At 29.0% G+C, this 26,921-nt stretch overlaps 1 protein-coding gene across 4 annotated transcripts in view; it reads right to left on the bottom strand.

The window, feature by feature from the left end:
- sdt (MAGUK p55 family member stardust) overlaps positions 1-26,921 on the bottom strand; it is a 176,593-nt gene that overhangs the window by 64,201 nt on the left and 85,471 nt on the right. The window contains exon 1 of one of the 4 annotated variants that reach the window (XM_016049177.4): positions 4,975-5,321. The exons of 2 other annotated variants lie outside the window; for them this stretch is intronic. The gene's annotated coding sequence lies outside the window, so the exon portion shown is untranslated. Of the gene's footprint in view, positions 1-4,974; positions 5,322-26,921 lie in introns of those variants that run through there. One more of the 4 variants, XM_071179144.2, reaches the window with a different exon arrangement.

Below are 26,921 nucleotides of genomic sequence, written 5' to 3'. Positions count from 1 at the left end.
AACAACAATTGCTGCTTCTAAATTAGAGATGCAACATATAAATATTTGGTATTTAGCCTATACTGCTGAACGCAGAATATTAATTTCGGACGAATAATGGAAGAATAGTCTGCAGAAGACAAAACTTAATTCGTTTACATCCATCTTTCTTGTTTTCTGCCCTGGAAAGGGTTTATTCGATTAACAAAGTAATAATGAAGATAAACAAATTTATGAAGGGTCCGATTAAAAGAAAAATCATTTTGTGAAGGGTCCGTTTTTAAGTTAAAATATTTTGTGAAGGGTCCGTTTTTAAGTTAAAATATTTTGTGAAGGGTCCGTTTTTAAGTTAAAATATTTTGTGAAGGGTCCGTTTTTATGAAAAGATATTTTGTGAAGGGTCCGTTAACGGACCCAAATTTCTTCTAAACAGACCCCTGGTTAACATTGTGTCAAAATTTAATTTGTGTAAGTTTATTGAAAAGTGTACTAGTTAGAGATATAACAAGAAAGAGAATGCTGCAAAATAAAACTTTTTGGTTAATTATTCCACCTATAAATTGCCAAACAACTTGATTCAAAAATAATTTTGTTTTAAGCATAATTACATTTTTATACCATAACAACTTTTATGGTTTAAACTAAATAATTTAAACTAAAGCTTAAAGCTTCGGTGACTTTACTATTATGATTATTTTCTTCTTCTATAGCAATAAATTTAAATGGTTTTAATTTTACCTACTTAGTATTTAGCAAGATTGGCCCGCAACTGAATATTTGGATATAAACACACACACAATATATATATATATATGAATAAAAAAATAAGTTAAAAATATAGAGAAAGCATGGAAAATAATAAATATCAATGAAAAAAGAAAAATTATTAAAATAAAATATTAAAAAAAAAGTATATATAAATAAAAAAAGCCAGGAAACAAAAAAAAAATGAAAAGCTATAATCTCATCACCAACTCACACGATTATATCATGGAGTGGAATGCTTTCTAATATTGTATCAATATAGCCTAAGCCAAATATACCAATCCAGTAGTCCAAGTAGAGCTTTAAAAAAAAAAAAAAAAACGAAATCTATGAAATGAGTAGGTATGTTAAGAGCATGGAAATGGGCTGTTTATTATTACTTTAAAAACATTGTTTTCAATAATAAGGAAAATTTAAATAACAGTAACAATTTATAAAATTTATCTCAAATAGTTCGATCAATTAAGCAACTACAAAATCTTAGAATTACCCCCATAGACAAAGCTAAGAATAATTATCCAATCTTCTGTAAAAAATTCTATGTGGATCTTTTAAATAGAGTTAAAAAATAGTAAAAATTCCAAACTTAGTAATTTAAATAATAATATCATTAAAAAAAATTTTTAGCTTTATATAAGCGGTTAAAAATTAAAATTAGCAATATACATTTTCTATACTTAATTATCAGTCCAAAATTTCTATAAAATTTAGAGCAATCACATGTGAGTCAAATACTTACTCAACTAAACCTGGCACAATTTTCTCCACTTAAATAAAATTAACAATATTATTGAAGAAAGTTTTTCTTGGATTATCACTAATAATCAACCTATTAATAATATTCCTCAAGTATTCCCCTTTCTAAACTAAAAGATGTTCTTTAGAGTTATTACTACGATTTTAAAAATATCTTTAATTGCAATTTGGATTACTGGGAAATTCTAATTAATTTTTGTCACCTTAATAATTATCTTCACAGCCTTCTATTTTGTTTCAACTTTTTTTTAGTGCTCCTCACACTATTGTACACTTAGGCTATATTGATACAATATTAGAAAGCACTCATTTTTAATGATACTGATATTATATCTGATGATGATATCTTTTCATTTTTTTTATTGTTTCCCAAATTTCTTAATCTATATTTTAAATTTTTTTTAATATTTCATTTTAATAATTTTTGTTCTTATACATAGTATATATATATATATATATATATATATATATATATATATATATATATATATATATATGAAAAATTTTTAAATCTAAGTTTCTGCATTTAATTGTACAAGTCAAAAAAAAAAATATAAAAAAAACTAAAACAAATTTCAATGCAATCAAAAAATTGAATCTGGCAATTCCACAGAGTAAGGTCAACCAGATGACCAAAATTTTCAACTTAATATTTTATATAAATAAGGTATCATTTTAAAGATAAAAACAATTGTAGATTTAGAAATAATAACTTATTAATATTGGTTTTCAATAAGCTACAGGCTGTAAAATGAAGGGCTACATCATTCGAAATTTTTAACCATGGTAAATGAATCTTTAACAAGTAGGTACAGTTTTTTCCAGTACGCTGTAACGAGACCAGCACAAATGTGTAGAAACATTCCACATTTACAAAAAAAAATCTCAAGGTGCACTTTCAATATTTACGACAGACACCAAAATACATAATTGTACTGTGCCACGAAAATTTAACATAATAAAATAATTAATTGTACTTAAAAGCAAGATTCTAATTTTCATTTCTGTAGATTTTGAAAATAAATATTTTTATTGTAAATTAATACAAATTTATTGTAAATTATTGTAAATTAATTTTTTTTTGTGGTAAGCAACTCAATTTTAAATTTTTGAGAAAACTAAACTTCATTGAGGACTTTTTAAATCTATCATTTTTGATAAAAAAAGAGCTTGAAAAGTTTGAATTAGCATTCCTTTTTCCCCCCAGAATATTCTGTAGTTATTTATTTTTTGCATTTCTTTTTTTTCTTCTTTTCTTTGAGAAAGCAACTCACCCTCTTTTTCAGAAATAGTCATACTTAGGTTAGCTTAGCATGAATGCTTGCCACACTCATTCAAATATAAGTACCAAATCTTGCTAATACAAGCAGCGGCATAGTTAGAGCTTACAGCAATGGGGATTAACTCTGTTTTTGTGACCCCCGACATAGATATAATGTATATAGATATATGACTTAAGGGTACTTTCTTGAGTGTTATAAGTTTTTATTCTGTAAATCTAAAATCACTAAATAAATTTTACATTGAATAAGAGTTCACAACTTTTATATCAACGTAACTCGCCAAGGTAAAACGTGTTTGCTCGACTTGGCGTAAAACTTGACAGTACACATAATGTATGTAGTTTCTATTACGGTTAGATGTTTATTATTTTTAATCGAATGGTAAGTGATCGAATGATAAATTATAAACAAGCAAAACAAGCTACATTAATAATACAAATCATATTAAATGTTTTAGTAAATCTTATAAAAATTTGAAGTAGTTATTGGGCCCATAATTATCCTGTTAACTAGAGGAGTGGGTTATTTAAAAGACAAAAGAATGAATTTGAGGCATCTATAAGGCTGCACCCAGGGACATGTCAAATAAAATTATCAGTTTATTTGAAAATACTACCATTACCTGTATAAAAACATTGTAACAATTTGTTTTTGCCAAAAAAGAACAGACTGATAACATTGTTTAAAAAAATTTCTTTTATTTTAATGTACAATAACAAATTTTTCAATAGATATTTTTTTATTGCATTTAAAAATTGTGAAACTTTTCTGGATGAACTAAATATTTGATATAAAATTTGATAATTTTTTAAATCAGACACCATGGAACTGCCCAAATACTACTCATTTTTATAGATAAGATTAAAATTCCCAAAAATATTTTTTAATGTTCTATAATAATATATTAACTTAATTTTAAAAATATATCTCAAAGTTTACTTCAGATATAATACCTTTTTGAAATTATATGAATAATTTTATTTCATAAAAACTGATAACTATGATGCATGAAATCAATAAAAAATTTAAAACACTACAATTTGTTTAGATCTGAAAATGAAAAATGTTTACCATAGCAAAAGGTAAGCAGTTGTAATGAAAATTTGATCAATAAAAATAATTTAATTTAAATTTAAAAAAAAATATTTGTAAAGTTTTACAAGATCCAGTGCTGGACAGATTCTACTTTTAACATCCTATTAAGGACACATTAGAATGCTATCAAGAGAAGTTAAATGCATTTCTATTTAAATTAAAAGTTAATTTAACTAAATTATGTAACAATTAATGTTAAAATTAGGTTTTTTATCGATTATTGTATGGAAGGCTTCATTTTAATGACAATTTTCAATTATTTTATTCTTGAAATAAAACCTAGTGAACTAATACAATAATTTTTGAGAAAAAAACAAGCAAGAGAAAAATGGGTTTCTTTAAAAAAGGCTCTCCTGAAAAAACTAATTCCTTCAGAATCAGACCCCACTTTTGCAAACCATATTTTTGAAGAGCCTCAATAATTAGTAATAAATCTATAACTATTTTTTTTCTTCTCTTTTTATCTTGAACTGCCAACATTCAAATTTTCTAAGAAATTTCATTTAGCTACAAAACCATTAAATGGAAAAAGCGATAGAAAAAAGTTTTCTAGTCAATTAGCGTTATTTTCTTTCTTTCTTCCTTTTCCGTGATAAAATGTGTGCCCATCAGTAGGTAATTTTAAAATAATAAGGACGGGGCCCAACATATAAGGATGGTCTCATATTAGTTTTGATTAAATGCCTTATGTTCGCAAAATGATTGGTTGAAACAGTCTATGATTACAAGTTGTATATTTTGCTATTTAAACCTACAAATGTATTTGATAACATTTAATACTTGAAATTTAAGCTCTTTATATTATGAAATCCATACTAAGTTACAAATATATATATTAAATAAATAGTTTTTAATGAAGAAAAGGGTATATATTTTATAAATATGGTTGTACTAGAATAGTACTGTGAATCACTTTTTTTTGTAATGCTCAGTATTAACAACAAGATGTAAGCACAGTAGCGTATTTAACAACAGGTAGTAATTTCTGAGACAACAAAAATGTAATTATACTTTAAAAGACATACTCTTTACTTGGAAGACTAACAAGATACAGAAAATATTTAATGATTTGAATCTTTAGGAATTCAGAACTTACCTCAAAAAAATCGCAAAGGTATCCAAAATATTAACGTAACTTGAGGTAAAGTGACGCCCAACAGTGAAATTTTCGTTTTTGCTAATCCACACGTAACGTTTGACAGGTTTTGGCAAAAACGTAAACACTCAAAATGAGCACAAATATTCTAAAAACTTTCATCTATTAAATGTTTCACCAAAATGGTACACAAACTATGTAAAAGGAAAAACATGTTAATGTTAAACACGAGTTAGAACCTTGCATGAATTGTTTTGAAAACGATGGTAAAACAAGTTGTAAAATTTTGACTGTAAAAAGTTGACGAAGGGAAAATGTGAGCGACACGCCGATGCAGGGTTACTATAAGGGAAAAGTTCGATTTTTACGCCAAAATCAAACTTGATCTATCAACAGGTCGCCAATATCCCGGAAATCAAGGGGTTACAGAACTTTCATCAAAGAGTCTTACACTTTTTGGCAGGTAATAAAACAGCTGCACTACTAGAATAGTCGGAAATGACGAAGCACGATAGTTTACGAAAATACAATGAAGAAAAAGTTTATTCTCCGCTGAGAAAACCTATTAAAATATTTCTTTGTAACGAAAAGTTTAAAAAATTCTTTAAATAGGAACAATATAAGTATTTCCTTTCTATTTACATAATTTGAAAGTGACACTATTTGTTATTTGCTGACTATTCCCGCAAAAATATTTATATTATTTTTGTCCATTATACTTCTTTGAGAAAATAACGTAAAAATAAATTATTAAAAAATATTTAAATCTATTAGAAATAAAACCGAATTTCTTAGTTCATCGAGACTCAAAAAAATGTTTGATCGTTTAATAGGAATAATTAGTTTTACGTTTACATAAATTTATAAATAATAAATATAGCGTTTAGCTTTCTGTTTGAAAGAGCTCAATGAGCATTGCTTTTGCTGAAAAGAGTGAGAAGCCATACATTTTGTGTGCTTAAAAAATGTCCTTTTCAAGTATGATTTAACAAAAATTTAAATAAATATTGGCTCAAACTTACTACGATTTCATAATTTACTAATGTTTCAGATAATTAAAAAGCATTCTGTTTTGTATATTTGATTTAAAGTTACGAGCCCCTGATAGTTCTCTGTAAGTATCAAATTGTTATGTGCACATTTATGTTATTTCGAGGGAGATTAAAGTATAGTTCTTGATAATGTTTCATTTTTATAAAAAAAAAAAATTAAAAAATGGTGCACATTTCAAAGAAAATTTTGTTTATTATTTGTGAAAATATACACTAAATTCTCAATAGTAACCTCCATTCTAATTTTTTTTGTTCTGCATTCCAAGCGAAATTCCTAAAATTAGGAATTTTGGAAGTCCAAGGCCTGGTTTACGAAATACTGGTTATGACTGACCACCTCTGGACACTAAGGGGGGAAAAAATTTGGAGTTTGAAATTCAAATTTTATTTTTAGAAATTATTATTTTTAATATTTTTTTTACAAATACTTAAGAAAATATTAAATTGTGAGAATAAAAGAAAAAAAATTATAATTAATATATTTTTTTTAATTTTGTGGAGGCTATCATGGTTTAAATGCCCTAATTCACGAGTCTTCCACGAAATTTTTACTTTTAAGACAGCTGTGGTTTTTCTTTCAAATTTAGTAAAACACATAAAATGTCCACTTATTAGAGTAAAGATATATATTATGTATTTAAAACAATTTTAATTAATAACAATGAAAAAGAAATGGTTAAAAACAAAACTGTGAAGTTGAAAAAAAAATTCACAGAAATAGGAACCATAAACACGATTCCGGTTAAAAGTTAAATCCTATAGGTTGAAAGAAGAAATGGAGTTTTTGTCCTTTAGAAAATTACTTGGACAAATATTTATAACTCATTTGCGAACAAAAACCATTTTGTAAAAATAAAATTACAAAAACTTCCAAAACTAAAATGATTCGTTGATAAATGATTGATAAAAAATAATTTAAAAGACACGTAAATGAATCATTTGTGATAGTTTCCTAGTGGCATAATATTTTCAAACAAATATTTTTGCAATAAGATATTTATAAATGTGTGCGTATGAGATAGCTTTCTTTATAATTGTTTTGTACAGTTTCAATATTTTGTAAAGTTTTTTTTCATCTGTTATGTTATACTATGAAATACCTCTCATCTAGCTTAGAGAAAGTAAAATAAATATTTATGGAGTCATAACATTCCAAGGATTCAGTAAAAGTTTTAGTAGAGTATAAGGGAGCATCAGCGGAATCGTGTATTTGTAACGACCACAGATCTGGTGAAAAAATAAAGTTTGATTGGATTGAATATAATTTGTTTACTTTAACACTGAGAAAACTTCTCATAAACACTCTGATTCATTGGTTAATGGAAACAAATGCTTTTAATAAAGGGTTATTCGAAGAAAAAAGAAAGAAGTCAAAGAAGAAGAAGGACGTAATTTGACTTTTCATTCTAAATATTGTAATTGAATGGTTATAAAATAATTCTTTTTGAACTATTCTCCAGAAAAGTTTTTAACAATTACATTTTTTAAAGATAATGACTGAAAATGAACAGGTGTAGTGCACTATATCATTGTTTCCAAGAAACAAAATATTATAAAATATTTGGTTTTTAAATTTTTAGCAAGCGATACTTTAAAAATAAAAGAGGATTATAGAAAAGAAAAAAAAAGAGAGAAATTTAAAAAAAAAAACTTTAAATAGCGGGTAAAAGAAAAGAAATGAACTATTCTCCAATAATAAAGTTAACGAAACTTTTTAAAAAAATTCTTCGGAAACTAAAAGTAGTCCGCCCTGAATATAAATCAGAATGTCGAAATAAAAACACTTATTCCATTTATTTTTCGAAAAACTCATTCGACTCTTCTTGTTTTTAATTCCCTCTTCGAAGGCTTCCTTTTATAGAAAAGAAAAATATTCCATTCTTAGAACGAAATTTCTAAGAGAAGTGAATGACTTAGATAAAATTAACTGAATTTTCAAAGCACAGTATTTAGATATATAAGTAAAAAATAATATAAAAATTAAATTACATATATAAAAAATAAATAAATAAAATAAAATGCTTTTTAATGAAAACAATACTTTTTTACAGTAAACTTCAATGGGTTACAACTGAAATATTTTATGATTATGATTACAGAGAAGAAGGGAAAGGACAAATTTATCATAATAGGGGAGAGATACAAATATGCCTCATAATGTATGTCTAAGAATAAAATCCGTTCATCCCTATTATAGAACAAAAATAACTGCCTCCACAGACCACACGGTGACTAAATATAAAAAAATGGCTATTTAAAATATTTTTTTTTAATTGCCTAAGTTATCGCTTTGTTGAAAATCGCCGAAAATGCAAGCCATTTCATACTTTTTTTCCTTCTTACATAATTTATACACGGGAAAGCTGTAATCATTCCGGCACGTTCAGGTTACTTTACGATGGTTCAAAACTTCAAGAGGACCTAATTTAGTTGTCTAGGATTTAATGAATAATAATTATTTCATTCTATTTTTTTTAAATTTATGACTGAAAATATTTAATAGTAATCTAATCAATATAATTTCGTCATTACGATTTCAATTTATACAGATTTATTTTTCGATTCATAAATTTTTTAATTCTTTAATAAATTTGATTCAAAATTTCAAACTCTAAATTTTATCAGTTGAAAATGTTATATACCATACTAAAAATATAACATAAACCTATAGGAAGAAGTCAAGAAGTTTTTTCCCTTTAGTGTTTACTATATTTTGAGAAGTACTTCAGAAGAAATGCTACGCAATAATATTATTAGTTTTTTGTATAGTCTAGACTAGAATATTCAGTTTTTAAAAAGTGGTGGCCATTACAAAAATGCGATTACAGGCTGCACTGACCGGCAACAAAATTTCCTAAATTTGTCTTTCCTCTCCTCATTATGGTAAATTTAATGCGCATTATATATATATATATATATATATATATATATATATATATATATATATATATATATATATATATATATATATATATATATATATATATTCAAAAAGAAAACAAGGAAAAAATTACAGAAGAATGAAAAAAGGGGAAGAAAAAAAAAAGAAAAATAATAATAAAAATAACAAAAATCCGGAAAAAAAAGACTAAAAATGTTAAAAATCCGGAAAATAAAAGATATAATCTTTTCACTTTACATATTCTTTTAATTCTATTCATTTCATTAAAGGTGGTATTTAAATAGATGTTCCTAGGAACATTAGAATACCAATTAGTTTATTTATATTAAAATTAAAATCATTTCTTTTATCGTATAAATCAACAAAGCAGATATTTTCTTTTTTTATAATACCAAAATCCAAAAAATTGAAATTAATATTATCATCATGATTACGAAGCAAGATTAATTCCTCGGAGTAAATATTATTTAATAAAATAGTATAATCTTGAAAATTAAATCATCAATAAATCAAAAAACAAATTTAATACTAAGAGTATAATTTTTTTCATAATAATGCAAAAATAAGTTAGCTAAGAGAGCTATGTTTTTCTTAATTTTCTTCGTGTTTTTTTTTTTTTGTTTTTATTTATTATGCTATATATATATATATATATATATATATATATATATATATATATATATATATATATATATATATATATATATATATATATATATATATATATATATATATATATATATATATTAAATTTTATTCGTTAATAGAGGAAAATGAACAGAAGTTTTAAAACGCCTGCTTTCAGTTTGTTATTCAGATATTTTTATTCACATTAGCGTCACCACAAGAGAGGGTTCATGATGTCTTTTAACAATCCATTCACAGCCGTAAGATGAAATAAAAATAATGCTTATCGTATTTGCTGATTGACAGGATTCGATGACGTTTCATTGAAAATAAATATTGCAGGAGTAAATCAAGTAGTGACGTTGTTTTCAGTCATACTATTTCGTTTTCCAAAAAAAATGTCGCCAAAAGGCGATACTTTTTTTGCCGTGGCGAATGAAATGTTGTGAATGCACTTGTTCTACAGCTTTACCTATCTTTCGCAATTGGAATGCGTGTATAACAGGCGAGCTTATTACGATGAAGGGGGAGGGAAGGGAATACTTAAAAGGTAGCGGGAGTTCCTTCCTCTCCGCTTCATTCATTTAGTGAGAAGAAGAAAAAAAATTGTTTATTAGGTAAAGTAAAAACAATTAAAAAAAGGATAATATACATTTCACTTTTGCTTTGTTTACAAGAAATGAAACTTATTATGTTTGCTAAAAATGCGTACAGGGCTCGATGGGATTTGAATTCGGCGCATCCAAAACGAGAGTCATCTTCTCGCATCATAAAACATACTCCTAAGCCACAAAGCGACATTGTTAAAAGTATACAATTAAAATACATAACAGAATATAAAATTTTCAATAATTTTTATTTTATTATTGTAATTTATTTTGTTATACAAAAAGATAAATAATAGGATGAAAAAAATTCATGATAGATTTCATTTATCGCATCATTCATTATGAATAATTAAAAAATTAAATATTAAAAAATATTTGCGTTAAAGTTATTATTTGGAATAAAATTGAAACTGGAATGCTAGTTAAGCAGATGAATAATAAATAAATAAACGAAAAAAAACCCTCGATTTATAACAAATTTAATTATATGTCCTATTTGATCAGTAGGATGTAGTCTCCAGTCTAAGCTAGAAAATATTTGTAACTTTTCAATCAGCGTAATTTTAATTTGAAAATTTATATATACATTTATTCATATGAATAATTTTTCTAAATGCAGAAAAAAATTAATTTAAAATCCTTATTTTTTTCAACCTAAAGTTGTTCATTATTTCTTGAATTAAATTTTCATGATACGAAACAGAAAGTTTTTTAAATACATATATTTCCCGTTATTCTTTTTTATGAATCCTACTGATTTTTATTAAAGTAAAGTAAAGCATTGCCGCAACAGCCTATCATAGGCCAGTGTTGTAAATTACGAGTTTGTAATTGCCTTCTTATTCATTATTTTTAATGCTTTTTATTTATATATATACATTCATTCCATACTTTTTTTCTCTTAATTTATTTTAATAACGAACCATGCCTCCTAAAACAAAATGGAGCTCTTAATGGACCTCCAAAATAATATTTTATTTTTGAGGTCCAAAATATTTTAGGAGGTTCAAAATGGACCTCCTAAAGTATATGCTCTCAATCGAGCCAAATACCAAAAAAAGTAGCTTCAGATTAAAAATATTTTGTAAAATTGGTGTTTCCATGACAGCGTGCGTTTTAATCTAAAACAATGATTTTTATCAATGATATTTCATATTTTTGATACTGTACCCGACTCACATAAACCCGGAAAAAAGTGACTGTTTACAAACTACCCTTTAAAAATGTGCAAACTGCAAAAAATAATAATAATATTCACGATCTAAAATGGTGTTTTAGTTCTCGAGTTATGAGCAAGTATCCAGATAGACTTTTGCTTTTATACAGAAATAAAATACTCAGTTTGTACGCACGTGACCGAGGTTGCACGATATAAAACAAATTAACTTCAAGAAAGCTGACCAATCATTTTTATATTTGATGGATAGAAACTATGTTATATCAATAATAGACAATTTAAACTTATTCAAAATTTATGAAAATTTTTAAAAAAACTCATTTCAAAACTTAAAAAGAAATCCACTTAGCTTAATGCATAATCAGTAAATTTGTAATGATCTCGTCGTAGTATATTTGAAATACATCATAATTCATTAGATTTTGGAACAAAAAAATTACAATAGAGTTTAAATAAGTATTTATATTAACAAGGGTAGCTCAAAATTTTTATTTACTCTGACGTTAATTAGACTATTAACAGCGTCTCTCCTTTTTTTATTATCGCCCATTGGCAAAATGGGTCTTGTTTTGGGTTTGATGGCGTGCACATCTTATTTGGACGTCATCACACTTTTCATCTGCGTGTCAAGAGTTATAGTAAACAGTGCGCATGCGTCTTCATTGCATGCGTTGCTATGGAGACCGCTGCTGTTTGATAATTTTTTTATAAATCTTTTTTCTTCACTTTTAATTTTGTTATGCATTAAGTTGATGAGTTTACATTCCTATTTACATTACATTCTTATTTACATTAGTCCTGAGTTTACATTTATTTTTGAGATATAGGATCAGAGAGATCCCATAAATACTTCTTGAGTTGTAAATAAAAGAGAATTTCATCATATGAACGATATTTTTGTTTTTAATGTTTTAATTTGGAATCAGATATTCTCTTACAGTTCAAACTGGATCGTTCTCAATACTAATTCAGGTGAATATCATAAGTATCATTCGTCTGGACCCGTGGCGGTGACTATGGTAACGAGGTATAACAATTTCAAGTAGGGGTGTGGGGTCTAGCCCTAGAGTGAAGCGAAGTTACCCTCCATGAAAAACGCTATTCTTGTTTCCATAGCAGCGGGCAGCCGCAGACTTTGTGGCGGGAGGATTTCTTACCATAGACAAACTATAGTTCCTCTTCTGTATAGTAAAGTGTACTTCGGAGCTTGTCTGCTAGATGGTAGAACTAATTTTGATGCTATCGTGGTTCCCAGTTTCACCCCACTACCTATTCCCCCCCTACTACTTCCATATACGCATTAATGTCATGCATTTATATTCATATTTAATACAACTTGCCTTCTTTTTCTAGTAGCTTAACAATCACTTATTAAATAGCATGTTTATATTTTTTTAAATTATTTGTTTTTTAGTCTCAGCCATGAACTATATATTTCACAATGAATTTCAGAAGTGTTTAGTGCATGATATATTCATATTTTCTGCACGAAGATATGGAAACTATTTAATTAAATTTATTAAATTGCAATTTTTTGCGTAATTGCAGTTCTTTTTCAATTTTCCACTAAAAATTAAGAAAACCCTTACTGAAATACAGTAAATCTAAAGCAGCTAATGCTAATGTCTAAGTAGCATAGCCAGAAAAAGAAAAAAAGTTTTCATTTTTTTTTGGGGGGGGAGGGATATATATATATATATATATATATATATATATATATATATATATATATATATATATATATATATATATATATATATATATATATATATATATGTTACGGCCAAAGCCCGAGGTCCGGCCATATCGCACTTTGGCCATACATCACGGCCAAAGTGCGATGTAATTGAAACGATCAGTGAATATTCTACTTTGGCCGGCCATTTCGCGAAGTGGCCAGGATGTTCCGGCCAAAACACGATGTTCTCATTCAAGAATGCCCGTTCAAGAATGTAAATTTTTTATGTTGACCATTTTACTACTTTTTAATATCTTGAATTTGTAATAACTTTTACTTTACAGAAGAAAAAAAAATTTTAGTGGTATGTTTTTTCACATACTGGGTGTTAAAACATAATATAATTAAAGAAAGCTCTTCTCCCTATTCTGCTCCAGTAACTTTAGTTTATAAAAAAGATGAAAATAAAAAAAGTAGATTGTGTATAGACTTTAGAAAATTAAATCAAATCACTAAATCAGATGCAGAACCATTACCTCTTATAGAAACTCTTATAGATAAATTAGGGAACAGTGTTTATTTTAGTAGGCTAGATATGGTAAGTGGTTATTGGCAAATTCCAATCAACCCTGAAGACACTGAAAAACTTTTGTCACCAATAGTGGGTTATATGAATGGTTAAGATTGCCATTTGGGTGGAAGAACGCTCCTAGTATTTTTCAAAGAACAATACGTAGAATACTCACTAAACATAAAGTTTCATTTGCAGCTAATTATTTTGATGATATCATAATTTATTCTAATAGTTTTGAAGAACATTTAAATCATCTAAAGAAAATTTTTGAAATATGTAGATTTGAAAACTTAAAATTAAAAGCTTCTAAATGTTCTTTTTTGCAAACTAAAATTCAATTGTTGGGTTATGAAATATGTAATGGTGTAGTAACTCCTGATAACAACAACATTGAAGCAATTAAAAACTTGAAACCTCCAACTAATGATAAATCTCTTCAACGATTCTTAGGTTCAATAAATGTGTATAATAAATTTATAAGTAATTATGCTAAAGTTAGAGCACCTTTAAATAATCTCTCAAAGAAGGATACAACCTGGTGTTGGACTCCCAAATGTCAAGAAGCATTCGAAATTTTAAAGAATGCTTTAGTTTGTAAACCAATTTTGAAAATATTTAATCCTAAATTGTCATGTCATATTTTTATAGCAATTAATTATATTGAATTTAATGATTTTTCATTGTTAAAATAAAATTAAAGACACTGAATATGACAACATTACACATGGTTCAATGGAACATGTCGTCCCCTTTTTTTTTCTGGAAGATCCGACCTTTCAAATTTTCTTCTTCAAGTTCAATGTTTACCCAATCTAGAAGGATATGGGGCGATGGTAGTTTTTCTCTGTGGTGAAAACCAAAACAATGAATACTTAAGCATCTGTTGAAACTAGGATCTTCCAGCACATCATTGCTGAGACTAGGGACTGTTTTCCTCCTTTTGGGGAATACAGCCCCATATCCAGCAAAAAATTTCCCCTAATAACACTGAAGTCTTGAACTTCAGATTAAAGACCATTGTGTCAATTTTTATATCTTATATTACTTGTATTTTCATAGTTTTTATCTTTCATGTTTTTGAATATTTACATTTTTTAGAATTTTTTTATAGATTTTCTTATCTTAAGAGAAAAGTTTATTTTAATTGTGTTAGTATCAGGAATAACTTTATTTACTGTGATTATCAAGAAGGACTTAAAAAACTTAAATCACAAAAAACTATTGAAAATGAAAATCTAACACTTGAATTTGATGGTAGCGCTACTTCAAATTTTTTTAATCTTCCTCGAACACTTTATGAAAAATTTTTTACATTGTGTGCAAATGCGCTTTTTTTTAATACAGGGGTCTATAAAAGAACTCCGGGGTTTTAAAAATTCATATCTCACTAACTATAAAAGATAGCAAAATTTAGTCGATTTCTCTGAAAAGAGTAGCTCAAAAAGTTTTACTCATACCAATTGGGAATGTTTGTATCAACTGTTGGCAACACTGCAGGGCGTTGACCTTGAAATGACGTCGTGAAATTGAAATGATGGCTACTCCGCAACAAAAGGCTCAATGTGCTATTTGGCTCATAGAAACGAAGTCTTTAGTTACCGTACAAAGTGCAGAGAAAATTCGTGATGTTCAACATCTCAGGGAACGAATAGTCAATTGTGTGGCAACCGTCCCCCCAGACATGCTCGCCAGGACATGGGAAGAGGTAGAATACCGTTTAGACGTCTGTCGTGCCACTAACGGGGCGGGGCTCATATAGAACTTTACTAAGTGTTAAAAAAAAACTTGAAAATGTAAGCTTTTCAGTCATGTATAAAACATGTATGTATGTTTTTTATTTCATTAAAATATTTTGCCTCAAAACCCCGGAGTTCTTTTATAGACACCCTGTATAATTCATATTACTTTATATCTTGTTGATATCACAAATGTTATTATTATTTTTTTTTTCAATTTAATTGTGTCATCATAGGGAAAGTTTTGCAAAGGGATAATTTTTAAATTTTTTAGATATTAGTTAAAATTTTCAGCGAGGGGGGATGTAACATAAAAAGCTTCCATTAATCTTTTTATGTTAGTTTCTTCGCTATAAAACAACTCCTATTTTATTACTAATTAATTATTCAAGTCGAACTGCTTTCTAACACTTTTAAAAGCCACATCCTGTTTCTAAATCTATTTTTGGCCCAACTATGCATAAATTTACGCAAAGACTTTTTTCCCTTTTAAGTTTCGTGGGAATCACTCGAACAAGCTCATTAACCAATAGTAATTTCTAAGTTTTCCCTCTTTTCCCTAAATAGAGACATTTACGGATATTTGCAAGATTTTCCCTACCAAAAGGACTGATCCTGAATGGAGTTAACCTCACTTTTCGCTGGTCTTCCATAAGGAAATGATCGAAATAAAATACATCTAATTTCATTGAAATCCTGTGCCTGTTTCCCTGCTCGGTCCGACTGCATCATTTTACATATATATATATATATATATATATATATATATATATATATATATATATATATATATATATATATATATATATATATATATATATATATATATATATATATATATATATATATATATATATATATATATAATATATATATATATATATATATATATATATATATATATATATATATATATATATATATATATATATATATATATATATATATATATATATATATATATATATATATATATATATATATATATATATATATATATATATACAGTGGCGTACGCAAGGGAGGGGTTTAGGGGTTTAAACACCCCCCTTGATCTCAGACAAAATTGCAAAAATAAAAATTTTAGTAGAAATTATGCGAGCTATTATTTTTTAAGACTATATATTTTTATTTACCTTATGCGTACTTTTTTTTCCTCACCTTATTTCTATGAATACTGAAAAAACATTTACTATAATAGGGTTGTACTTTTAAGACCAAATTCACGTGATACTGTTACGGACTGGTTCCTTTCTGTACTGCCAGTATAGTTTTCGAAACTGGCTGTCATTCGAGAGGTCTTTACGCAATGATTATGGAATCTTAGACGTTCTGTCGTCTTTGAGACAATTCGAGAATTTTGGAGATGCAGTGAAAAATTATATAAAAGGGGGAACGGAGTACAGTGGAGTTAGTTAGTCAGACTAAGAGTTATCTCTGCCGCTTGTCGCTAAATCTGTTTTGTTTTGTCTTAAAAAAAGTTCATTCAATCGCCGAACCCGTCGTCGCCACTATTTCGACTAGTGAAGAAATCAGTAACAATACCATTGTAGATACTGTGCTCGTTGAAGTTATTCATTCCAGCTCGACTTTGAGATCGTAGCATAGCGGATATTTCTATGACAATATATATATATATATATATATATATATTTGCTGTTCTTGGATCTTTAGGATGTCAAAACGCAAGAATTTAACAATTTTTAATTATTTTGAGAAAAAATCATGACCTGAAATTAATGAGGTGACAGCATCTAGTACCAATGTAAGTTTTTCTGTTGTACAGAAATGTGATACTTCCGTTGAAGAAAACGTTTCTAGCATAACAAAATCTGATGAATGTGAAAGTGACCCTTAAAGTGTTACTTCCCACCCATATGACGTTGGACTATTTTCAGAGGATATTGCATTATGTTCTTAAACTTAAAAAATCAAATCAAAATTTAACTAAGCAATGTTGTCTAAATAAAAAGTCAAAATTGTCTAGCTGTCTAAATTAGGGGAATAATAGTGCTTTATTACAGACTCGAATTTCTTTTAGTAGTTTCAAAAAATTGTGAACACCCTCCTTGAAAAAATTCTGCGTACGCCACTGTATATATATGTATATATATATATATATATAATAACAGGGCTGCATCCATGTTATCATTGTTGTATTCAGCTTTAATAATGCAGTCATAGGCCATAATACGTTCTAAAAGGTTAATTTAAAGGTAGGCTGGTGGTTATAACAGTTCACATCCCCACTCCACAAGGCAGGGGGTGTGGACAAAATTCCGGATGGTTCCGGCAGATATTTTATGGAACATGTTAATCAGCAAGAGACATGCGAAAATCATCGGTCTTGCATTAAATTCTAACAGAGAATGATGTAATTTGGTTCCAGTCGTACATACCTTTGTAACTCTATGCATTATGGAAAATCCTTTAATGCTTCCTAATATGGAAGTGAAAGAGGAACAAGATTCTAAAAATAACTCCTCCTTTGAAATATAAATCTAATTATGATTCAATGGTATGTTTTCAGCCTTGAAGTCCCAAAATAAAGTTTCAACACCAATACTTTACCAAAGACATTTTATGAAAACGAAAGAGTTTTAATGTTGTTATTAATACAAAAGTATTTATAATTTTTGTATTACATATATATATATATATATATATATATATATATATATATATATATATATATATATATATATACACTCATGTCCATAAATTAAGGATAATGAAGTTCAGGCACAGAAAGAGACAGAAGCCAAGCAAATTTGTCTTATTTGTAAAGTCTATGTATTAAACAAAAGGTAAAGAGCAAAAAAGATGCTATATGTTTGACATAATTAATAAAAATTGCGATTTTTAGTCCCTGGAGCAAATTTCAAAAAAGAACCTATTTACAAAAAACAGTATAACATGGTTTGTATGATGGTTAATACGGAGTATGTCTCCCGGACGATGCAATACAGGCCATACAATGCCTAGGCATGCTGAGTATCAAATTATCAATCTGATCTTGTGGAATATTACACCACTCATCAAGCAATGCCCTCCGAAAGCCCGGTAGAGAGGTGGGATGGGGTTGACGGGCTGCAATTCGTCGGCCAAGCATATCCTACACATGCTCAATTGGATTCAAGTCCGGTGAGTATGCTGCCCAATCCATACGGGTGATATCCTCCGATTGAAGGCATTCGTCTACAATGTTTACACGGTGAGGACGGGCGTTGTCGTCCATAAGCAGAAATTCAGTACCCATGGCACCCCGAAACAAACGTACATGTTGTTCCAGAATGACATCCCTATAGATGTGACCTGTCATCGTTACACTCTGAACGTGCAGGTCAGTTCTGGAACCAAGAATAATTCCTCCCCAAACGAGCCATCCTGCACCACCGTAACGGTGTCGTTCAATGGTGTTGTCTTGGTGGTAATGGGTACCTGGCGCTCTCCATCTGAAAGTCCGGCGAGAATCAGACTGCAAACTAAACCTGGACTCGTCGGAAAACATCACACAAGACCACTGTTACGGTGTCCACAATGCATGCTCTCTACTACAGGCTAATAGCAGGCGACAGTGAGTTGCGGTAAGTGGAACACATCTGACAAGCCTACGAGCATATAGACCAATTTGCCCTAAGCGTCTGTACACGATCTGCCTTGAAACTGTCGTACCGGTAGCTGAAGAGAGCTGACGAGACAGGTCTAATGCTGTGCTCTGTCTGTTTCTTTTGGCAGTAACTCCCAAATACCGGTCTTCATTCGGCGTTGTAATTCGGGTCCGACCTGTGCTGTAACGCCTACATGCATTACCATCACCTTGGAATCATTGCCAATGCCTGGAGATGACACTCTGGGTGATTCCAAGTTCCTCGGATACTTCCAGCAGGGTGCGTCCACATTCCAGTCGTCCGATGACTGCCACGTAAAAAATCATTCAAATGCTTCCTTTGTCTCATAACTATGCGATTATTGCACTGAAAGGCTTTTAAAGCGCTTGTGAACAATTTCACTTCTTTGCCACCATTCCTTATATACCCCTCCCTTACACTCTCGTCATTGTGACGTACTACCAGCGTCATCTAGTGGTTTCCAGTAATTTGCATATTCTTCTTCAGGATGTGTGTGATAATTCTAGAGGTGAAATTATAGTTTTAGAGTTTGATTTCCGTGTGATTCTGAATTATCCTTAATTTATGGACATGAGTGAATGAATGTATATGATGAATCTCATTGTTAATCAATAATGCTTAAAAGATTCATAGGAACTTTACTAAAAGATCTTTTGGTACCCTTTTTGAGTCTTATTCATGCCCGCTACTGATACATTTTGACAAACGTTCCTAACCCTAATTTTGAGACTTCAATAATAAACCTTATCCCGTTTCCAGGAGAAACGTCGTTAGAGTATTATTCCTCAGAGTCCAAATTTCATTGCAACATTTGTACGAGGTCATTTATCAAGAAACTGAAGGGAATCAATTTATGAATTAAAACAACTCCACTTTAGTGAAGTCTATGATTTGTGAAGTTCAAATAATTAATTCTTACAACATATAATCCATGCTTTTTCAACAAATGGCATTACATTTAATATATGTTTTATTTTGTACTGTTGCATGGAAGTACAATAATTATTTCTTAGAATCGATTGCATAATAACAATAAGAGAAAAAAAATTTCTCGAGTCAATTCATAAAATGTAGTGCCATTCATGTATTTTGAGGGAAGAAAAATAAACACGCTTATTTTCAGGTAAATTAAATTAATTTTTGAAATTGAGGCAAATCATTAGCCATTCTATATATGGTGAAGAAGGTTGGGCTAACTCTGCATAGGGCAGGTGAACGGCAGCGAACTGTAATCTTTTAATTATTGAAAATAACATAATAAATTTATCTCTTAATAATTAATTCTGCTTAATAATAAACACTAATAATTAACTCTAAATAATTATTAAAAATAGCATCTCGCTGCTAATTTTTATTGTTAGTTTATTATTTTATTATTATTAAAAAGTTGGGAATAGTGCATCAAACATTTGCGCGTTTTCTTCCGCAGGATGATAAATATATATTCTTCTTGGTAAACAGTACGTCGTCATTATTATTCCATTTATAACAGAGCGATTTTATTCACTTTTCGGGTCATTCTTTAAAGCGATTGATTAATTGATCGGAAAGATTTAATCGATGACGCTGTTAACGGCATAAATGGTCAATGACTTCGATTGGGTGTACTTAATGACGTCTGTTACCTGACCACTCATTTATTTAGGTCTCCATTTTAACTTTCCTTCTATGCAATGGAGAATAAGTAAAGCATGTTTTGCCAGAAGCATTTTCTCAAAAAGAAAGCTTTTAATACTACAGAACTTTTAATTTTACATAAATGAACTTAAAAATACAAAATAATGATAGCTGATTGTTTGCAATTTTTGTTACTGCGTTTTTCTGTAACTGGCTTTTAATTTTTTTAATTATAGAAATGTGCCGCTAGCTAGTTGATGAAATCGCGCCTGATAATAAATAACAAAGAAAAATAGTATTTATATCACATTTCTCATAAATGTTGCTTTTAATTTCATTTTAAGTCGTGTTTAGACCTAATGAATGAAAAATAATTTGTTTATAATTAGTATGTGTTTACAACAGTAACTGACAACTTTAACAATTACTAATGTTTTCTAAATGAAGGAAATTTTTAGGTCGGATCTCCAAAATGACTGAGCAGATTTTGCTTGTACAGTCGGAAAAAAAAGAAAGAAAAATATATCACCCTGAATAACTTTCGTTCTAATGATCAGATTTTCACGTACTAAGTTTCAACCTTAATGGTTCCTGGGGGTGACCTCAAATATGCAAATTATGTAGTACTAACTATTAATTAACTTACGAAATCGGTCACAAAAACGTACTTTCTCTGAGTAAACATATATATTTTTTAAACATATTTGGATTCTTAACCTTCAAAATATAGGGGTAGCCACAATCTGGGAAATAGCGTCCCCATAGTTTGGTCAGGAATATGATCCAAAGTTCAAACCCCTTAATGTTAATTTCACTTTTTGCGTTTTAAATCATATTTTTAAAACTAATTTAGCAATTCGAAAAAAAAATTCACCCACTTATATAACCCATTTACCCAAAGCGAATAAATAAACAAATAATTTTGCAACAAATAATTTTAGTAATTATTTATTGTTTTTTATTTAATTTAATTGTGGATGAAAAATTTTGAATTATAAGGTATCAATTTTTTTATATCATATTAATCTACGCATTTTTCTATTGCAAAATTTAAAGTTTTAACAGTTTTTATTTTTTAGAAGCCGAGAAAAATTAAAATTAATTACTTAAAAAAAATAATTTGGCGACAATGAAATACTTAAATGGGTCGATAAACATTTAAATGTGGTAATGTTTAAATGTTTAACATAAAATTACTAAAAAAAATGGTTATTTAAAGAGTTCATAATTCAAATAGCTTTGAGAAACAATTTTTTTTCAACAATACAGGAAAAATTCGGATTTAAAAAGAAAATCAGATGCGGATTACAACTTTATGCACTTTAGTAATAAGGAATTTATTTCGAATTATATACCTTTCAGTTATGAACTTATATCTTATAAACACAATTTATTTACCTCAAACACCATCTTTTAGCTGTATAATGAGATAGATTTAATACCCGACAGCTTTCTCTGATGCATTTTCCATTTTCATAAAGTAGCACTATTTTTCCTTTTAGAATGCCGGAGCAGTGGGACATAGTTTTCTCTAATTTAATAATTAAAAATAATAAAACTCCGATTAAAATTAAAAAAGTCGCTAAATAATCTACAACTGCAAAATACAACGAAAGTAAAAATTACTTTGCAATTTACTAGAGGTGTTGACGCAAACTTTTGAGAAATTGTAATTTTTTCAAAAATTTGAAACCCTTTTTTTTTTTTTTTTTTAAATTCTGAATTTTCTTTATTTAGAAAAATCAAGTTTTTAAGCTCGCAGTAGCAAACATCTGTATTTTAATATTTTAACAAGACTTATATGTTCTTAATGTTGAGCAGATATGCTTTTCATATGCCATTTAACATTGACTAAGCTTTTCAATTTTATCGAAAAGAAATACCGTGAATTTTACAAAATACCTTGTGATTGTGCATCAGTATCGTTATCTTTCACGGGTCCTCCAAATTTTTTGCTGGATCTCTTTTTTTATTTTCCATATATAAGAGACTCGAACTGAGGTGCGAAAGCAATTAATGCTACAACTCTTCATAAATTTATAATAACTTATGTGAATTCGGTTTTAGTGCGAAATTTTCATACAAATGACATTAAAACACCTTAAAAAAAATAATCATGTCCGATAAAAAGTTCAACATTCAGATTCTAAAATCTTAGAAAATCATAAATAATTTATTAATCGATTCAAATTTTATTTTTGTAAGGAGATTTATTAAAAAAAAAAAAAAAAAAAATCCAATCTGTTTTTCAATCCGATCCAAGCAGCCTCAAAAATTCTCCTCTTGCTTGCTTAGCGGCGAAGAAACACGACGTTTTGCCGTCTTGTCATTCATTCCGTTTCTTTATGATTGTTCTCAATTGTTTCACCTTCTATGGCTAGGTAATTTGGCATTTTTTTTTAAACTCTCGCCATACATATAAATCTTTATTAAGACCCAATTTACGACCCACTTTTTTCGAAATTTTGTCTACCCCCCTTACTTCAAGGATCAAGATTCCAAATATGCAAAAAAAAAATTTAAATAAATAAAAAACGTTTATTCAGAGAAAGTGGATTTTTGAGTCTGATTTAGTAACTTAATAGTTAGCACTAAATTTTTTTAGCAAATATGAGGTCACCCCGAAGTACCATTAAGATTGACACTTAGTTCGTGAAATTCCAATCATTCGAACAAAAGTTATTCAGGGTGATATCTTTTTCTTTTTTTTTTTTTGCCGACTGTACATAAGTCACAAAAAAGAGAGTGAGAAAAATTCTTCAGCAGTAGTAATAGACACCCGTGTATCTATATAGAGTGAAGAAAGTATATGAAACAGTGGTTGCTAGACAAGGATTTTCTGGAATCTGAAGATTTTGACTTTATGGATTGGAAAGCAAGCACCTCAACCTTGTAGCAAAGAAAAAGGGAAAAAGTCTAGCTTCCATAATCATAATGTAAACTAGTCCCCCCAATGTTAGGAGCGGTCCCTAGTTATAAAGGAAAAAAACAACAGCAGAGGTTGTCTTGAAACGGGTTAGCACCCCCCCTCTCCTTCCAACCACTAGGTACTGGGTGAAGAAGAAGTTTTCTCTTTATTTATTGTTGGTTTGTTTTGCACATTATTGATAAACACTGTACTATTAATTAAGATATTTCTTTGAGAATGCATTTATATTATCCATGTTCATTAAATCTGCTGACACATTTTGATATGGAAAGAATAAAATGGCGGTTGATGGGCGACAGCGTACGCAACCGTACATGTAAATCTGTCCGGCAACCGTTTCACAGGTTACGTACCTCTGTACTAACGCTTTACTTCTTATGCGCATGCGCTGGATCTGAATGGAGCAAAATGGTCTTGAATGAAAAACTGGCTTTAAAATTAGGAATTTAAGGAAAATATTTATTCATGCTTATTTAAGTCAATCATTTATAAAAATAATATTGTACGAATTTGTTCCTTCAACCTTTCTTTAAATTTTAATGCCTTTCTCGATAACGAAGATTTAATTTAAGGAATGCAAAGAATCTATAAAATATTTGCGATTTTGTTCTCGTATTTCTTCTAAGAAATCGAAGTGCAAAGAAACCTTCGATTGAGTATTATTTTGTGTTCCATGAGTGCACATTCACTTTTGAAGGAAAGTGAATTATTACATTTATCGGATAGTTTAAATATTAGTCATTACATATAATAACCAGATCAAGGAAGAAAACATTTTGCTGCTTTGGATTATTTTTATTAGCGCTCATTCTAAGGAGCATTCTGATTGCGTCTTTTGAGAGATCTGTACCAACCTCATTCCAAAACTACGAAATCTGTACTCATTCTGCACTACGAACTACGAATCGGGGCGGATCTACTTAAGAGCTTTTTGGGCTGCAGCCCAGGGTCCCGTGGATACAAAGGGCCCCAGTCCCCACTGAAAACAATAGGTGATATTTTGAATTAAAAAAAATATCTAATATTAAAAAAAACTATTATAAGGTTGGCAACCCTGAGATCAATCAACCCATGCATGTGCGCGTCTATCGAACGGTACTTATCAAAAACATTATATGAGGAAATAATTGAGATTATGGGCCGACAGATAATTCAACAAATTGTAACTCAATAATGACGACACAAAGTATTATTCAATTGTGATGGATTCTACTCCAGATCTATCTTACAATGATCAACATGCTATTGTATTACGATGCTGTTTTCGGGGAAAAGTGTTTGAAAGATGCGTATCCTTCATTAAAATTAGTAGTCATACTGGCTTACATTTATTTAAAATTCTACAAACTTTTTAGAAACAAATGGACTACTACTTGATAATTGTAGGGGACAATCTTACAACAACGCTACTTATATGGCTGGTCACTACAATGGTGTACAAGCAGTACTAAAACAAAAAAATAAATCCGCGGATTATGTGCCATGTGCGGCGCATTCCCTTAATCCAGTTGGTGAAGAATCTGTTAAGGTTGCAACCGAAATTGTGAACTTTTTTGGAGTAAGTGCGAAAAAATATACGTTTTCTTTTCTACTTCGACCCATAGGTGGGAACTGTTAAATCGTGAAACGAAACTCAAATTTACGTTAAAAAGTTTAAGCCAGACCAGATGGTCTTGTCACTTTGATGCTGTCAAAACTTTGAATAATAATTATGATGACATTATGAAAATTTTCGAAAGTTTCAGCGAAAATGAGGATGAGAAAGTTGATTTCCGGAAAGAGGGACGAAATTTGTTCAATAAAATGGCGAAACTCGATACTGCAATTTTGATTATTTTTTGGGAAGAAATTTTGGGGAGATTTAATTTAGTTAATAAAAAAATACAGAGCCCTGGTTTAGATATTTGTGAAGACAACAAGTTAATTGTGTCATTAAAAGACTTCGTGAACAACATAAGGCACCAATCAGATTAGAAGCTAAAGGAATACTAAGAGAAAGCTAAAAAATTAAGTACTAGTGTGGGAATAGACTACAATGACATAAACAAGAGTCGCATTACCCCAAAATTTTCAGATAAGTCTACAGATAAATTCTCAGTATACGGCGCAGAAAAATTTAAAAGAGACACGCTAAAGGTTGCGTTGGATAAGCTGATTATGGATTTAAATAAAAGGAGTCAAGTCTATGAGATGTACAGCAGGAAATTCAAATTTTTAATGGATTTGCAAGACAAAAATATGGAAAACATAGATCTGGAAAGTGTGCGTAATATTGTTGGTTATTATCCAGATGATGTAGACGAGCATTTAGTGAATGAGTGCATTCAGTTAAAATCTTATTTACTTCAGTCTAAGCTAGAGTTTTACACCTCTTGCAGTGAAATTTTTATGCTAATTTATGAAAAGAAACTTGTTGATGTTTTCCCAAATTGCTATAGTATCTCAAAGATTTTTTTAACTTTGCCAATCACTAGCTGTGAAGCGGAGGGCACTTACTCCAGGATGTCGTATATAGAAAACAAATATAGGACAACAACGTCGAACCATCGACTAAATCATTTATCAGTTCTTTCCATAAATTGTGATTTAACGAATGACTTACAATGTAATGAGCAAATAAAGGAATTTGCAGGACAAAAATGCGGAAAGGTTGCTTTATAATTTATCTAACATAACTACACATAACCTGTCAATTTGTTTTAAAATAATGTTGTACAGTTGCTGTTGGTATACACAAATAAAAATAAATAAATAAGAAATAAATAAAATTATTTTATTGTCCTATTTTTTCTATATACTTATCTACATCACTATAGAAAACAAAATGGCTATTAGGGAGCCTAAGTAGTTTCAGCCCAGGGCCCCACAAATTCACGATCCGCCCATGACTATGAAAAAAAGTAGTTGACTAGAATAGTTTTGCTACTTACGACCACTCACATAATATAGTCATTAAAAAATTCTTAGCTTTATATAAGAGGTTAAAAATTAAAATTAGCAATATACAATTTCCTTACTTAATTATCAGTCCTAAACTTCATAAAATTTAGAACAATAACAATCACATGTGGGTCTAATACTTACCTAACTAAACCTGGCACCATTTTCTTTAACTACATGACTAATCTTAAATAAAATTATTAACAATAGTATTAAAGAAGGAAAGATTTTAGAATTTATGAAACATAATAACATAATAAAATTAATTCTATTGCAACTTTTAATTTCCAGCATCTTTTCGATAGCATTCCCCTTTCTAAACTAAAAGATGTCCTTTTGAATTATTACTATGATTTTAAAAATATCCTTAATTGCGATTTTGATTATTGGGAAATTCTAATTAATTTTTGTCTTCTTAATCTTTACAATGGAAAAGATATTTTTATTTAAATGGATGGAGTACCACAAGGATCTA

This window comes from Parasteatoda tepidariorum, chromosome 6 (assembly GCF_982258835.1).
Source record: "Parasteatoda tepidariorum strain Cologne lab strain chromosome 6, Ptep-v5.0, whole genome shotgun sequence".
Classification (NCBI taxonomy): Eukaryota; Metazoa; Arthropoda; class Arachnida; order Araneae; family Theridiidae; genus Parasteatoda; species Parasteatoda tepidariorum.
Note: the sequence above shows the minus strand (reverse complement) of the source record. Positions and strands in the feature narration are given on the sequence as shown.